Source organism: Scyliorhinus torazame, chromosome 3 (genome assembly GCF_047496885.1).
Source record: "Scyliorhinus torazame isolate Kashiwa2021f chromosome 3, sScyTor2.1, whole genome shotgun sequence".
NCBI lineage: Eukaryota > Metazoa > Chordata > Chondrichthyes > Carcharhiniformes > Scyliorhinidae > Scyliorhinus > Scyliorhinus torazame.
In genome coordinates this window covers 263,642,542-263,655,621 of record NC_092709.1, presented here as the reverse complement: position 1 = coordinate 263,655,621, position 13,080 = coordinate 263,642,542, and positions in this window count along the sequence as shown.

The following is a 13,080-nucleotide window of genomic DNA, read 5'->3' as shown; positions in this document are numbered from 1 at the left end:
AAAGATCGGAGCAGCAGGTGGGACAATGCGGAGATCCGAATATACCCGAAATGGAGCACGGTGGTTGCAAAGAGGAGAGCGGGTTTCAACCGGGCCAAGGCGGTGCTGCACCGGAAAGGAGTGAGATTCGGAATGCTGCAGCCAGCCCGATTGTGGGTCACATATGAGGATTAGCACCATTATTTCGAAACGCCTGAAGAGGCTTGGACCTTTATTCAAACCGAAACGTTGGACTCAAACTGAGGGTTTGTGAGGGTGGGGGGGATGTTTGATGGTTGTTGTATATAGTGTGTTAATCATGCGCAGGAAATGTTACATGGGCTGGAGGAGAGATGGGGATGGCGATGAGGGGAAAGAGACAGGAGCTGCGCCAGAGGTAGGCTTAGGAAAGCGCGGGTTTTTTCCCGCGCTAGGGAAGAAAGGCGGGAGGGGGAATGGAGGAACGCACACTGATTGGGAGATTCCCACACGGGGGGGTCAACGGGACGGCGGGGGAAGCCGGGGTCAGCAGGTGTCAGCTGACTTACGGGTGTGTTATGGGGGAGCAAAAAAGCTAGACACGGGTCTAGCGGGGCAGAGGTGGGGGGGAAGGGGGGGGAAAAAAGGGTTGGTGCTGCACTGGCCGAAGGGGAATGGGACACAGAAAAGGTGGTCGGGGCGGGGGTCTCCCGTCTCGGGGACTGGAGGGTGAGGGCGGCGCGGACATGGGACTGGCCTAGAAAAGGAGATGGCTAGTCGGTGGGGGGGGGGGGGGGGGGGGGGGGGGGGGGGGGCGGCGATATGTGATGGTGAGCGGTAAGTTGCAGGGGACGTGGGTGGTATTGGTAAATGTATATGCCCCGAACTGGGGTGACGCCGGATTCATGAAGCGTATGTTGGGGCGCATTCCGGACCTGGAGGTAGGAAGCTTGATAATGGGTGGGGATTTTAATACGGTGTTGGACCCAGCACTGGATCGCTCCAGATCTAGGACCGGAAAGAGGCCGGTGGCGGCCAAGGTGCTTAGGGGGTTTATGGATCAGATGGGGGGAGTGGACCCGTGCAGGTTTGCCAGGCCGCAGGCCAGGGAATTTTCTTTTTTCTCCCACGTGCACAAAGCCTACTCCCGGATAGATTTTTTTGTTCTGGGCAGGGCGCTGATCCCGAAAGTGGAGGGAACGGAGTATTCGGCCATAGCCATTTCAGATCACGCCCCGCACTGGGTGGAACTGGAGTTGGGAGAGGAGAGGGACCAACGCCCGCTGTAGCGGTTGGATGTGGGACTGCTGGCAGATGAGGTGGTGTGTGGGAGGGTGAGGGGGTGTATCGAAAGGTACTTGGAGGTCAATGACAATGGGGAGGTGTGGGTGGGGGTGGTATGGGAGGCGCTGAAGGCGGTGATCAGGGGGGAGCTAATCTCCATCAGGACTCATAGGGAGAAGATAGAGGGCAGGGAAAGGGAGAGTTTAGTGGGGGAGATTTTAAGAGTGGACAGGAGATACGCAGAGGCCCCTGAGGAGGGATTACTTGGGGAAAGGCGACGTCTCCAGACGGAGTTTGATCTGTTGACAACAGGGAAGGCAGAGGCACAGTGGAGGAAAGCGCAGGGGCCGACCTACGAGTATGGGGAGAAGGCGAGTCGGATGCTGGCACACCAGCTCCGCAAGAGGATGGCAGCGAGGGAAATAGGGGGAGTCAAGGATGGAAGGGGAGCTACGGAGCGGAGTGCGACAAAAATAAATGAGGCATTCAAGGCCTTCTATGAGGAGCTGTACAGATCCCAGCCCCCAGCGGGGGAAGAGGGGATGAGACGATTGCTAGACCAACTGAGATTCCCGAGGGTGGAGGAGCAAGAGGTGGCTGATTTGGGTTGGAGGAGCTGAGCAAGGGTTTGGGGAGTATGCAGGCAGGGAAGGCCCCGGGACCGGACGGGTTCCCGGTGGACTTCTACAGGAAGTACGTAGACCTGTTGGCCCCGCTGCTAGTGAGGACCTTTAATGAGGCAAGGGAGGGAGGGACCCTGCCCCCGACAATGTCTGAGGCGACGATTTCTTTGATCCTAAAGCGGGACAAGGACCCACTGCAATGTGGATCGTACGGGCCGATCTCGCTCCTCAACGTGGATGCTATGTTGCTGGCAAAAGTGCTGGCTACGAGGATCGAGGACTGTGTCCCGGGGGTGATTCACAAGGACCAGATGGGATTTGTAAAGGGCAGGCAACTAAACACCAATGTGCGGCGGCTCCTAAACGTGATAATGATGCCATCGGTGCAGGGAGAGGCGGAGATAGTGGCAGCTATTGACACGGGGAAGGCCTTTGACCGAGTAGAGTGGGAGTACCTCTGGGAAGTGTTGCGTAGGTTTGGGTTCGGGTGAGGGTTTATTAGCTGGGTTAAGCTCCTTTACAGAGCCCCGGTGGGGAGTGTGGTGACGAATCGGTGGAGGTCGGAGTATTTTGGGCTGTACCGTGGGACGAGGCAGGGGTGCCCCCTGTCCCCCCCTGTTGTTTGCATTGGCGATTGAACCCTTGGCCATATCATTGAGGGAGTCTAGGAAATGGAGGGGGATGGTCCGAGGGGGAGAGGAGCATCGAGTGTCGCTTTATGCGGATGACCTGTTGCTGTATGTGGCGGATCCAGTGGAGGGGATGGTGGAGGTCATGCAGACTCTAAGGGAGTTTGGGGATTTTTCGGGCTATAAGCTTAATGTAGGGAAGAGTGAGCTTTTTGTAGTACAGGCAGGGGACCACGAAAGGGGGATAGGCGATCTACCGCTGAGGAGGGTGGAGGGGAGCTTTCGGTACCTGGGGATCCAGATAGCCAGGAGTTGGGGGGCCCTACATAAACTGAATCTGACGCGTCTGGTGGAGCAGATGGAGGAGGACTTCAAAAGATGGGACATGTTACCGCTCTCGCTAACGGGTAGAGTGCAGTCGGTCACAATGGTGGTCCTCCCGAGGTTTCTCTTTGTGTTTCAGTGCCTTCCCATCGTGATCACCAAGGCCTTTTTTAGGAGGGTAGGCAGGAGCATTATGGGGTTTGTGTGGGCGAATAAGATCCCGAGGGTAAGGAGAGGGTTTCTGGAGCGCAGAAGGGACCGAGGAGGGTTGGTGCTGCCGAATCTGGGGAGCTACTACTGGGCAGCAAATGTGGCGATGGTCCATAAGTGGGTGATGGAGGGAGAGGGGGCGGCATGGAAGAGGTTGGAGATGGCGTCCTGTAAAGGAACGAGCCTGGGGGCGCTGGTGACGGCACCGCTGCCGCTCTCGCCGTCAAAGTACACCACGAGCCCGGTGATGGCGTCAACGCTAAAGATCTGGGGCCAGTGGAGACGGCACAGGGGTGCAATGGGAGCCTCGGTGTGGACCCCGATCAGGTGTAACCACCGGTTTGTCCCGGGGAGGATGGACGGGGGGTTTCAGAGCTGGCATCGGGCGGGGATTAGAAGAATGGGGGACCTGTTCATTGATGAGTCTTTGCGAGTCTAGGGGCACTGGAGGAGAAGTTTGGGATACCCCCGGGAAATGCTTTCAGATACATGCAGGTGAGGGCGTTTGTGAGGCGGCAGGTGAGGGAATTCCCGTTGCTCCAGGCACAGGAAATTCAAGACAGGGTGATCTTGGGCGTATGGGTGGGAGAGAGCAAGGTGTCGGCAATATACCAGGAGATGAAAGAAGAGGGGGAGGCGTTGGTAGAGGAGCTGAAGGGTAAATGGGAGGAGGAGCTGGGGGAGGAGATTGAGGAGGAGCTATGGGCTGATGCCCTAGGTAGGGTTAATTCCTCCTCCTCGTGTGCCAGGCTCAGCCTGATACAATTTAAGGTGGTTCACAGAGCGCACTTGACGGGGGCGAGGCTGAGTAGGTTTTTTGGGGTAGAGGACAGATGTGGGAGGTGCTCAGGAAGTCTGGCGAACCATGTCCATATGTTTTGGTCATGCCCGGCACTGGAGGGCTGCTGGAGGGGAGTGGCAGGAACAATATCTAAGGTGGTGAAAGCCCGGGTCAAGCCAAGCTGGGGGCTAGCAATATTTGGACCAGTGGACGAGCCGGGAGTGCAGGAGGTGAAAGAGGCCGGCATTCTGGCCTTTGCGTCCCTAGTAGCCCGGTGAAGGATCTTGCTAATGTGGAAAGAGGCAAAGCCCCCCAGCGTGGAGGCCTGGATAAATGTCATGGCTGGGTTCATTAAGCTGGAGAGGATAAAGTTTGCCTTGAGAGGGTCTGCGCAGGGGTTCTACAGGCGGTGGCAACCGTTCCTAGACTATCTCGCGGAGCGTTAGATGAAGGTCGGTCAGCAGCAGCAGCAACCCGGGGGGGGGATGTCTTGTGAAGGGGGGGGGGGAGGGGGGAGGGGGGTCTGCCTAGGGGGTATTTGAGCAAGAGAACACATGAAAGATCTGGAAAACTGGCATGTACGGGAGGAATCCATTGTACAAAGCTCTGTAATATATCGTTTTACCATGTTTATATCTTGCTATGTGCGTTTTCTTTCTATTTTGTTACGAGGGGAGGGGGTTTGTTTGTAAGGGTGAAAAATTGTGTTAAAAACCTTTAATAAATATATATTTTTAAAAAAGAATTATATTTATATTAGCAGCCTCCCTGGGTTTAATATCCATCATCCAGCACTGATTGTGACAATATGTGGGCAGCATGGTGGCACAGTGGTTAGCTTCACAGCTCCAAGGACCCCGGTTCTATTCCAGGAGACTGTCTGTGTGGAGTTTGCAATTTCTCCCCATGGCTACATGGGTTTTCTCCGGGTGTTCAGGTTTCCTCCCACATTCCAAAGATGTGCAGGTTAGGCGGACTGATCATGCCAAATTGCCCCTTAGTGCCCAAAAGATTAGGTTTGCTTACTGGATTACAGGGATAGGGTGGAGGCGTGGGCTTAAGTTGGGTGCTCATTCTAAGGGCCAGTGCAGACTTGATGGGCTGAGTGGCCTTCTTCTGCACTGTAGGGATTCTATGGTTCTATGAACAGCATTTAATCCATCAGAAACACTATCTTGGGTTATGCAAGATGCAAAAAGGATTATATAAAGACAGTTTCTGGATTGTAGTTAACTGCAATCGGGAAATCATAGCGAGGATCTGATAAAGAGTCGTAAATTGTAACATGAGGCTGGATTTTCATCTATTCGTATACATCAGTGACGTGATTCAAATGTCAATGTGCTGTTTGCATCCAGTTTCCCAGATCACTCCACTCACAAAGATTCATGTGGAAATTCAGCTGAATGAAGGAAGCACGATAATGATGGGATTGAAACCTTTGGTGCATACATTAAATTTAAAGGGCTGGGTGGACAATTAAAAGGGATCCTCCTCTACAGGACTGTAAATGATCAGAGTAGCAAAAATCACAAACCGCTTTTCTGGACCTAGTTCCGATTTCGAGCTACTGGCAAATCTGACGAGCAGGCTATTGTCACCCAAATACCTTTCCTGGTAAATCCATCAGACAGACTGTCTAGACTCTCATCTTCCTTGCCTGATATTGCTCTGCAGGCTCAGTGCTGCCTGTTGTAAGATAAAACAGTTCAATTTAGGCATTGCTGGAAAACTGAAGCTGCTAATTGGAGTACATGTCTCAGGTGATTACTGCAGTCTTCTGTACTGTACCCTCAACTTCTGGGGTTGGATTCTCCAGACACGGACAGTGGTATAGGCATTCCCGATCAGGCGGAGAATGGAGATGCTCCGATTCTCCACCGGCGGCAGCAGCGAGCTACATGCCTCACCTGGTGACACCATGCAAATTCACAATTTGCATGTGTGTAAATCTGATTCAGGGTCTGGAAGCCCAATTCTCCATGCACCCCTCACAGCCGGGTGACACGCGGGCGTGATTCGGTGCAAATATTTAAAAGCGGGACCCAGACAACGTGGCTGGTGAGAGAGAGCAAGGAGGAAAGCAAACCTGTGAAACCATTCAGGCTTGCTGAGGGGGGGGGGGGGGGGGGGTTGCAGGCCTGGATCTCGGGGAGTAGTGGGGAATGACTTGGTGGCAAGTTTGTGGACTTGGGATGTCCCCCTCATGATCAAAGTGCCTTGGCTGAGCTCTGAGGGCGACTGACCATGTGGCAACCCACCCAGCCTGCCCACCTGGACACCCGCATATCCCAGCAGTATCATCAAGGGATTGGGCGTGCCACGTTCAATCGCTGGCCCACCAGTTGTTGGCACTCCTCAGTGCACGCTTTAGAAGTGCAATCCCACAGCAAAGGAAACAGGGGATTAGTAAAGATCATCCCAAACAAAGGACACATGCACCGGTGTTGCTGGAATGCTCCCATTCCCCTTTCAGAGTAAAAGCCTCACCAGTGAACCTATCGGATAGCCCACCCCTGAGGATCGCGCGATGTCTCCAAGTCCTGCCTTCCCACTGCGCCCCTGATCACACCCATCCTGCCCCCGGCCAGGAAACCTGACCAGCTCCCTGTCACAACCTGTGTGTAAAGCCCAGGTTCATAGAATCATAGAATTTACAGTGCCGAAGGAGGCCATTCGGTCCATCGAGTCTGCACCGGCTCTTGGAAAGAGCATTTTACCCAAGCCCACACCTCCACCCCATCATCCAGTAACCCCACCCAACACTAAGGGCAATTATGGACACTAAGGGCAATTTAGCATGGCCAACCCACCTAACCTGCACATCTTTGGACTGTGGGGGGAAACCGGAGCACCCGGAGGAAACCCACACACACACGGGGAGAGCTGCAGACTCAGCAGAGACAGTGGCCCAAGCCGAGAATCAAACCTGGGACTCTGGAGCTGTGAAGCAATTGTGCTATCCACAATGCTACCGTGCTGCCAGTTAAGGTTCCACTTAATTCTGCAGTTAAGGTCCCAGCAAACGCACACATTCTCTGCTCACCCCCATCTGCAAACCTGCCCACAAAGCAGTCTCTTAGCATAGAGCCGCATGCCTGCACAGTATTAATGTTTCCACCATACAACCAGTTGCCATCTTTCTGGCAGGAGAGCACAAGGCTCACCCAGTGGGGAAGACCCACAGTGGCCCCCACCTGGAGAAACAGGACAAGGGCCACAAAGCCTATCGCTGACACCGGTTGCAGCAGCCACTGGTACTCCAGTTGGCAGGCACATGTGGTGAAGATAGAGGCTCCCCACATCACAGGCCAGATGCTAGTCACTGATGGCGACAGGGATGTAGTGCGGACTACATCCTCTTGAAGGGGCTGTTGGAGGAGAGGAGTGGGGGGTGGGGGGGTGGGGGGGGGGGTGGTTGGGATGTGGTGAAATGCTGAGGGTGACGCAGCAGTACGATTCAGGGTGACCATTTAACCTGGTGGCATTGTAGTGAGAATGCCAGCACCAGCGCAGGAAGAACCCTGCATGAGGGGAGCCTGACCCACAGCAGCAGGGGCCAGCCAGTGAGGCTCAAGTGCCAGTCATCTGCCAGGCTAAAGAGGTGCGATGGCAGTGCTGCATCAGGCCACATGTAAACCATAAGCGCTTGTCTTCGAGGCGCTGCTGCCTCACAGCGCCAGGGACCCAGGTCCAATTCTAGCCTTGGGTGACTGTGTGGAGTTTCACATTCTCCCCGTGTATGCGTTGGTTTCCTCCGGGTGCTCCGGTTTCCTCCCAAAGATGTACACGTTAGGTGGATTGGCCATATCAAATTGTCCCTTCGTGTACAAAATGTTGGGTGGGCTTACTAGGATGGGTGGGGGCATGGACCATGATAAGGTGCTCTTTCAAAGGGTTGTTGCAGACTTGATGGGCCAAATGGCCTCCTTCTGCACTGTAGGGATTTTATGATTCTAGCTGCCGGACCTCATGGTGCTGCCTCCTGTGCCAGATGGTGGCGCACATAGCACTGCAGAGGTATGGCCGTCAAGGTGACGGTCGTCATGAACATTTATGCCTCTGGCTCATTCCAGGGCTTGGGCAAGGAATCTGTGGTACCTCGCAAACGTCTGTGCCCAGGTGCATCCATGCTGTCAGAGATGCCCTACGCACCTGGGCATGTACATGCATCACCTTCAATCTGGATCACACCCAACAGGATGCTTGGGATGCTGGGTTTGCCTCCATCACTGGCATGCCCAGGTCTGGACGACAATCAATGGCACACATGGTGCCCTCTGAGCACCGGTGCGACACGGAGTTGAAGTATGAGGCTGGGATTAATTTCTGCATGGCGGAGGCTGGCCTTTCTGCAGACTTGGCTCATTCTTTCAGTTGAAATTTTGAAGAGTGAAAAGCAATTAAACAAAACAGATTTACCATTAGCTGAGAGGAGGTTTGATAGAGGTTTTCTAAATCATGGGGTCTGTGCAGAGTAGATAAGGAGAACTCGTTCCCATTGGTGGAAGGATCAAGAACCAGAGGACATAGGTTTAAGGTAATTGTCAAAAGAAGCAATGGTGACATGAGGAAAAACTTTTTTTGCAAAGCAAGTAGTTTGGATCTGGAATGCACTGCCTGAGAATGGAGGCAGCTTCAATTGAGGCATTCAAAAGGGAATTGGATTATTATCCCAAAAGGATAACATGCAGGAATGCAGGAGAAGGCCAGGCGTGACACTAGGAAAATTGATCTTTAATCTTTATTATTGTCACAAGTATGCTTACATTAACACTGCAATTAAGTTACTCTGAAAATCCCTTAGTCGCCACATTCCGGCACCTGTTCGGGTTCACTGAGGAAGAATTCAGAATGTCCAAATTACCTAATAGCTCAGCTTTCGGGACTTGTGGGAGGAAACCGGAGAATCTGGAGGAAACAAATGCAGATACAGGGAGAACTTGCAGACTCCGCACAGTCAGTGACCCAAGCCGGGAATCGAACCTGGGACCCTGGCGTTGTGAAACAACAGTGGAAACCACTGTGTTACTATTCCACCCTCTCTTATAGAGAGCCGGTGCAGATACGACTGGCCGAATAGCCTCCTTCTCTTCTCTAACCATTCTGTGATTCTGAGCTCCACCACCTGTGTGGACAGATAGACAGCTCTGGGCATCACTGATTCATTCAGACCAAAAGGACCCAGATTCCAATCTCCTACTCTTTGTTCAGGTAGTAGATTGTGCAGTTGGCTGGAAAATCTGCTCGTGATGCAGAGTGAGGCCAACAGTGTGGGTTCAATTCCGGTACCGGCTGAGGTTATTCATGAAAGTCCTGCCTTCTCAACCTTGCCCCTGGCCTGAGGAGTGGTGACCCTCAGGTTAAATCACCTCAAAGGGGAAAGCTGCAGAGGGTCATCTGGGATTAGAGCGACTTTACTTTTTAATTAGGCCAGTACTATTCCTGGCCTGTAGCCAAGGGAGGTGGAATGGATTCAGCTAAGGTTCCTGCTCGAGATCTACTGAAGAGTGTAAACATGTAGGATTTGGGTGAGGCTGGGGAGGCAACAGTTAGGATCGGATGATTGAATAGTCTGTTGGTGCTACTCACTATTTAGGTTCACAGCTAAAAAATACAGGAGAAAGGAAGAAAATTGAAAAAGACACCAGTGGTAAACCACTCTCAAACCCCAAACACTAACTATGGATATGATTTAATGTCGGGTATTATAGAAAAACAATCACAGATTTTCAGTAGTCTTGGCAAACTTAATCATTGAATGCTCTACAACAGGAGATGTTGTGCAAGTCTTGATAAACAAGTTACAGCGCAGCATTTGGGAAAGTGCCAAGGCCTAAGCAGTCCAGTGCGGCAAAACATTCACATTGGGAAAGAATACAATCACAAAAATCACTACGATTGCAAGTCCCATATGATCCTCATAGAGTTGGGAAGGCTAAGCTGCTGTGGCATTTTTCAAGTGTAATCACAGACAGCATTGGTAAATAACAAACTGATTTAAATCTTATTATGAAGAAAAGCAGATAAATCTTAATAGCATAAACTCATTAATCTTTTCCTTTGTTTTGGATTCAATGGCCTATGCTAATGCAATGGTGTTATCCCTTGTTCCACTTGACCGCCATGGAAGGGGTAGATTTCCATTTTGTGAGGAAATTGTAAATTAATTTTTCTAAACTGGGTTATGCTTTTATCATTCTTTCTGTAAAAACTTTGAAAAGTGGAAGTCGTAAAATAAAACAATTTTCCATCAACTCCACCACTGTGTGGATAGTTAGGTTGCCCAGAGCAACACTAATTCATTCACACTAAAGATTCCAATCTCCTGGTCTTGGGAGTGAAGTAGTGGTGACATGCAATTTAAATAAAAAAATCAAGAGCTTCTACACCCAGTTGTTAGGGATGTACCCAAATGGACTTGAACTCTGTAACACCTTTCACACAGGATACCTCAGACCTTGAACTGTAATTGAAATGGTTTGGTGGCTGAAAGATACGGCACTGCTTGAGATGCTAAAGTCAGAAATGGCAGTGAGAAGCTCGACCAGTCAGTCCCATGCTGCCCATTAATCTCCGATCTATGGACTTGAAACCATGGAGATTCTAATGGAGGGAAAACATTCTTTGATCTTGATGCTTCCCATGTGGAGATGTTGGCAGTTGTTCAGATTGATGGCGGCATTGCTATTGGTACATCCTTTGCAATAGACTCATTCGGTCTCTCTTCCATTCCCCCAAGAGAATCTCTCTCCTTCTTCCTTTACCCAGACATCCTCGACATTTTTTCCCTCTTATTCTTGCACTGTAATATTTTTGATATAAGTATTGGAAGATCGTCTGGACGTTATGGTTCAATTGCCATTGTAAAGTATTTTTTTCTGATTTCAGTATTTAATTGGGTCTATGTTTTCTTTCCTCCTGCTCTCTCTTTCTATTTTTCTGGGTGTCTGTTTCTGTATCAGTTTCTCTCCCGCATTCCATCAATATTTCTCTGAACATCAGTTCCCACCTATTTGTGTTTGTGTCTGTAGCTCCTTCCAGTTTGTGCGCCAATTTCTATGTTCCTCTCCCACGCTCCCCTTTTCTGCTTGCAGCATTTGTAATTTTTGTTCTCTGCTGCTCTCTAATTATTGGGCTGAATTTTGCTGGGTGCTTCGAAAAGCCGGTCTTGAACCTGCACTTGGCGGCAGCGGAACCAGCTCGGTGATTTTGGACACAGGCGGCCTCTTAACTTCCCCGTACGAGCAGTCCAGATCAAAATGGCGAGCGGGTTCCTGATGCTGCTGACCCAATCAGAGGACCAATAGTTTTGAAGCTTCAGCAGTGCTGCTGGGAGAGGTGGACACCAGATTTAACTCCGGGCAAGCATCTTCATCTTGGACACCCCTGCATATCCACTGTGGAGGTCCTGTAGCAGCGGCGCGCGGCAGCATTCTGGGATGACCACTCACATCCTCCGCAATACAATGCCGTCCTCCACACTGAGCTCCAGGAACTTCATAGTGTAGGCTTTCAACTTGTCGGGCATTGCCCAGTGCTGGGCTCCATATTGAACCATGCATCGGACCCGGGATAACTGTGGGTTGGTCTGGGTCCAAACCCTCACACTTGCTGCCGTTACCAGCAGGAATTCCATGAAATGGAGTGCTGCGACGACCTCCGTGGTCCAAGCAGGTGCTGGCGGCCTAGTGGAGAGGACTAGGTGGCTCAATGCGCCAGCATGCAGGATCCGGGTGCCTGGACGGTGTTCCAACTTATATTCTTAGGCGGCCAAGAGTAAAACCCACGGCTGGACCCTGGCTGATTTGATCGGGGGAATCACACAATCTTCCTTAAACAGCCCGGGCAAGATTTTGAGGCCGGTGTAAACCATAAATGCACGGCTGTAGACGTATTAGTGGAATTTGCGAACGCTGAAAAAGTCAGCCAGGCCCTCCTTCTCGATTTGTGCGTAGTTACTCTCCGCATCGGCGAGTGTGTGGGATGCGAAAGCGATAGGCCATTCCGATCATCAGGCATCCCGTGTGTGAGGACAGGCCCCTTGCTATAAGGAGAAGCGTCACATGTGAGGAGAAGCGTCTTGGCCGGGTCAAAGTGGGTGAGCAACTTCTCGGAGGATAACCATTGTTTCACCTCCTGGACTGCCTTCTGGTGTGGGGAAACTTCAATTGATGAAGCCAGTCGTGGCCCAACAAACTGAGGCCACCGTCACAGACCACCATCAAGGGCAAGCATGCTAACTGGTCCCCATACATCATGAATACTTGGATGGTGCATTTGATGGCCAGAGGCTCCCCCATATACGTGGCCAACCCAGCATCCATGTCCTGGAGATCTGGAGACCGGACCAGATCATGATAAAGGTCCGGTGGCTGACGACTGGAACTGCCGCTCCGGTGTCGAGCTCGATCTCAATGGGGTGCCTGTTGACTTGCAGTGCTGTCCGGATGGGTGCGACTCTGGGGAATGTTATGCAATGAAGTTGTTGGTAAGCATCGTCTTGGTCTTCGATGTAGTATGCCTGGTCTCTAGGGGGGTGGTAAAGCCTGGGGAGCTGGCGGGGAGTGGCTTTTTCACGGTTCACCTGGGGTCCCGTTCCCGGCCTGCTGTCTGCAACCGTCATCTTGGTATTCCGGCTTGGGGGAGTCTTCCCGGTTGACCCCGGGTGCTCCAAGGTGATGGCATCTGTTTCTGCGGCGGGCTCCACCCTGTGGGGGGGTCGCGTCCCTCGGGTCTGGTCCTGGCCAGACGGTGGTTGCTCCAACGGCCGAGGTTTAGGACTATCATACCATAAAGCTCTTGGACCCCGGGCTCCACACAGGTCTCCTGACAGACAGTGATGTCAATCGCTCACTCCAGGGAATGGATGTTGCAGGTTCCGGGGTTTAGGTGTTTTAGTAAGCTCAGAGAAGGAGGCAAAAGAGGGGGAGGTGTGGCGCTGCTAGTCAAGAGCAGTATTACGGTGGCGGAGAGGATGCTAGATGGGGACTCTTCTTCCGAGGTAGCATGGGCTGAGGTTAGAAACATGAAAGGAGAGGTCACACTGTTGGGAGTCTTCTATAGGCCTCCAAATAGTTCTAGGGATGTAGAGGAAAGGATGGCGAGGATGATCCTGGATAAGAGCGAAAGTAACAGGGTAGTTATTATGGGAGACTTTAACTTTCCAAATATTGACTGGAAAAGATATAGTTCGAGTACATTAGATGGGTCGTTTTTTGTACAGTGTGTGCAGGAGGGTTTCCTGACACAGTTTGTTGACAGGCCAACA